This window comes from Limulus polyphemus, unplaced genomic scaffold, assembly GCF_000517525.1.
Source record: "Limulus polyphemus unplaced genomic scaffold, Limulus_polyphemus-2.1.2 Scaffold586, whole genome shotgun sequence".
Lineage (NCBI taxonomy): Eukaryota > Metazoa > Arthropoda > Merostomata > Xiphosura > Limulidae > Limulus > Limulus polyphemus.
This window is the reverse complement of record NW_013666196.1, coordinates 422,289-427,298: the sequence shown is the minus strand read 5'-3', so window position 1 is coordinate 427,298 and position 5,010 is coordinate 422,289.

The following is a 5,010-nucleotide window of genomic DNA, read 5'->3' as shown; positions in this document are numbered from 1 at the left end:
TCCAATTTTTGAAGCAAGAGTGAGCGAAAATCCCATAATCTAAAATTGACGAGATGATTCTCACGATGCCCCAAAGGATCAACGAACTCCACGAAGCAAAAGGAAGATCTACTAAATATTAATTAAATTATAAATATATCAATTCATGTGAATATGACTGAAAATTTTCATTTTTTTTCTGAAAATGTGGTGTCTATTTACTTGTGACCATGCTGTGTATATATATAGAATTACTTTTAGCCTTTGCTAGTACAAACATAAATCCAATACTACTTTGGAGGAAGAATATATTAAGACTACATGAATAAGTTTGTTTTTTATATTCATAATGTTAGGGAAACACGTGGGTTCAAGAAGTCTTGATAGAAATGCATAAAAACCCTATAACACGAGCGCTTTCGAAAGGATAAGACCTTTCTTCTTCAGGGGCAAACTGAAGAAGAAAGGTCCACCTTTCGAAAGCGTTCGGGCTATAAGGATTTTATTTATTTGTTTTTTATATACTATCCTATCGATATAAAGAAGTAAGCTTAAAAATGACCAAAATTATCGTAAGGGTTGAATAAAGTAATGTGATGTAATAAGATAATCTTCATCACAGTAATAAAATAATTATTTAAAGTAGACGCTATATGTTGTGTATTTAACTTTATTGTGTTTTTGTTTCATAATTCAAATTAAATTGATTATCTGTTACTTTTTTATAATTCTTTTGTAGAGGATGATTAAATTATTAGTAAATCACACAAGCCATATTATTGCCTTATTAAAGTCATATTTGACTTTCTCAATAGACATGTATTTCAATAGTTTGTTTCATTGGTTGGCTGGATGTGTTTAGCAGAGAGCTACTGATCCACGTTCTATCAAACATGTTCGCTCTTTCAGCCATGTGGGCGCTATAATGTCAAGGTCAATCTCACTATTCGTTGGTAAAAGAGTAGCCAAAGAGTTGGCGGTGAGCGGTGATGACTAGCTGCCTTCCCTCTAGTCTTACACTGCAAAATTAAGTACGGATAGCGCAGATAGCCCTCGTGTAGCTTTGCGCTAAATTCAAAACAAATGCAAACCCTAAGAGCTGCCGAAGGGTCTATCTGCGCTCTGTGTACCGCGGGGAATCAAACCCCAGATTTTAGCATTGTAAATTCATAATCTTACCGATGACCAATTGTGAATCACTTTGAAAGAAAGATGGAAATATTTACACATGAAGACTATATACTCATTTGACTCAGTTGCAGTACTCTAAAAATATTTCCTAATATAACAGCTCAGTTTGCATTCCTAATTTATGTAAGATCCTCGAAATATTACTTATATGGCGTTTCTTGTTCTTATGTATAAAAAACTCTTATTTTCAGACCCAAACGGTCATAATCGTAACCGAACCTCAGAAAGTTGCGCTATTTCACAAACACTAATTTATTAGCTTAAAAACAATTCAACAATTTAATCAATAAATTTGAATGATATTGGAAATATTTTGCATCAGAATAAAATGTATGTCTTTGCTGTGTAATATTTTAATAAATATGAAACACTTGTTAACATTTTCTGACATTTTCCCATAATTCTGAAAAAAAAACTTATAATTTTATTCTTTCTGGTCCTGATTTATCTTGATTAAACAAAGTGCGCATTTTCTATTGAATTTAAACTTATTAAAGGTCATGAATTTAAAATAAGTTTTTGAAACGATTGTTTTTGCAAAAAATATTAACAACATTTATCATTCATTTCAGCTAAATCTTTCTAATCATATATTTTTTAAATTAATTCATACTAAGGATTTTTTTTTCTGAAAGTGAGTGAAGTTCGTATGGTAAAACTGAGTTACAATAATAGCGATTTTGAACATGTATTGTATGTTTGGTACTTTTGTCAGTTTACTGTTAGTGGTACATTAAATTCGATTATCTATTCATTCTGTACTAAAACTTTTATAAAATGTTCATTGAATGAAGGAAAATAAATTGCATTTCTAAGACAAATTTATAAGCATATTCAATATGAATTTTATCTTGCATTTCCTATCATGCAGTAAGTATACTCACATGTTTCTACAATTATCGTATCAAAACTAATTAATTCGATAACAAACTTCAATAAAACCCAAGTTACCACATTGGATAATTATCAACTAATAATACCCTCTGATCAAAGCAAGCTTGCGTACATATGTCAGAATTAAAAAAAAAACAACATCTATTAAGGAAATTACCTAACTGAATATGTTGTTCTTAGGTTCTTATAATGACTGTAATGCCTTGTTTCATCAGCATTACTAGTATTTTCAGCCCGTAATTATGTAACGAAAACAAAGAGACCGATTTCACCAGAATAGTATAATAAACTATTCTTGATATGCATTTTCGCCATTCATAATGGAATAAGTGTATCGGTAAAACAATAATAATCTGCCTTTTAAATAAAAACTCCTTTCTGTCCTTGAGAAAAAATCGTCACATATTAGAGAGAAGACGTAACTGTGCAGACCTTTGAGTTAGTACTTACAGATCGGATAAGTACAAAGGCATAGTTAAAAATGGTGTATTAGAGACGATTATCTTAAGTAAACGTGAATACATTTTTTCTCCATAACCCGTATTTTTTAGCATGTTTGATTATCTTACACTCATAATTACTGGTAAACATATTTTAATAAAAGGTTACATAAAGCATTCCGGGCAATTGAAATAACATTATTCAGCCTGTTAAGAAATTAAAATGTATATGAAGAACATTCGTGCAGCCACGTCAAAAGTATTTGTGTCTCCGTTTTACCCAACTATTTGGATGCTATATTTACATGGTGTGAAACTGGCAAACATTCAATCAGTGGGTACGATAAATCTTTGATTTACCGGTAATTTCTCGGTAATTGTATAACTTAGTCGTTATGTTAGACGACTTTGTCGTCTAACATAACGACTAAGTTATACACTTTCCGAGAAAGAAAAACAAAACCGGGTTGAACACCTCAAATCAGATTTAAAACATAATATTTTAATTGAGTAAGTGGAAAGGCATAAATGTTTGGGAATATCTGTAAAACAATAACTAATGGTATATATTAACATTTTCTTAGTCTGTTTCACATTAGAAATCAAAGTATCCAGATTTTCGTCGCGTAAAATAGGGACAATAATAAAAATAGAACAGTTTTTTACTATCGGACATGTTAGTTTTAACCATATATACGCACATACAAACACACACACACACACACAAATTACTACTGAATGTAGTGAAGATAAAACACCTTTTTTAGTAAAATACATAAGGTTCAGATAAGTGGTTTAGTATATCAAACTGATCTATGCAATGTTTAGAGGTGTTTTATCTTCACTACATTCAGTAGTAATTTGAAAAATAACTACGGTATTCCTTCTTTTAACTAGTATTTAAGCAAGAGTAGTGTTTAGTTCTCTAATTAACCAATAGTTGCAACACATAATTATATGTTGGTTACTTAATTTTCGTTTTGGAAAACTAATTGATTAAACTTATTTTGTAAACTTTCAATTAAACTATATTCGTACATGAAAACTGTATATTAAAAGTGAATATAAAAATGTCAAAACTTTCCTGATAACGTAAACTATAATCTTTTCTTCCAGCGTTACATTTAAAAGCTTTTAAGAATTTCTTCTGGAAAATATATTAAGCGGTACAGACACTTTAACAGCAAAATTTTCTTAAAAACGAAACTCACATTCCTAGTTTTCCTCCAAGTAACAAATAATTTAAAGAAATTAGCTATAACTCGTCAGTTTACACGGCAATAACGAAAATCATCAAAACTTTCCGAATTTAAGCTTCATTAAAATCTCTGTGTCAAAAGATTTGCCAGTCGTTGTGTGGCAACGTGCAAGTATTTTTGAACATGAAAAAGTAGACATTCAACGTATCTTTGACTTCTATAAGGATTTACAATTCATAATGAAGTACTTTCAAAGAGAGTAATGAAATTAAAAAGTTACTGTAAAGAACAAACGTGAAAAGTCAAAATTTTTATATTTTCATTTTTATCTCGAAATGCACAAAGTAGAACACTTATTATTCAATGAAAATAAGCTCACATGCGGGTTAGATAATAATAATGATAATTGAGACACTATATTTTTTTTTATTAAGATGCGTATTTCTCACTTGGTGAGATAGGATTATTGGATTAGTTAGGGCTATCATATGGGTTATGATTTCCAGTTAGCACTTTGGTGTGATTACCACACATAAAAATGAAGTGAATGCTGTAGTTTTTATGAATAAAAATGAAAAGAAAACGTTGCTTAAGTTAAATGTATTTCGTTTAAATGCAATACAATGATAATTTTAAAAATATGCTTTCAAAAACAGAAAAAAAATGCTAATTTTAAACGAACAATATTTATAACGAGAGGATTTCAGGCAGACATTTTACAGGAGATTAAAGGCATGAAAAATCGTTCTGTGATCTCTGGTTAGTAGTGTGATTTTATATATATTGAATAAAATGTGAAATAATTTGTACAGTCGATTAGCGAATGAAGATATCATAGTTAATGTTAGTTTGTTAAAATAGTTTTTATTCGTTATTTTATATCAAGTTTATAGTCAAACTGAGATACCAAGGCAGTAACTAAGTCTAAATTAGAGAATAATAGTTCTAGGTGTATTAAACCACTATTCCCAACAACACCAAAAGAGCTCTCTTACAAAAACTGACTTAATGCGATGTTAAGCACAGCCTAGGTTAGTATAAGGAAAGTTAGACCTAACTGACGTTAAACGTAATTTATTAACCCTAGCCTACAAAGATTAGAAATTAATAATATTTCTATATTAATAAATGAAACATAATAGGATATATATTTTTTATCTACCACACATAGATGAAGTATTAACATTATATTATTAAAACTCAATTAATTAGAATAGGTGGCTATTATTTGTTAAGTGGACAACCTCTGTAAGATTGCAAAACTCAAAAATTACTTTTACATTGTTTTAAAGCCACGAATAAAATAG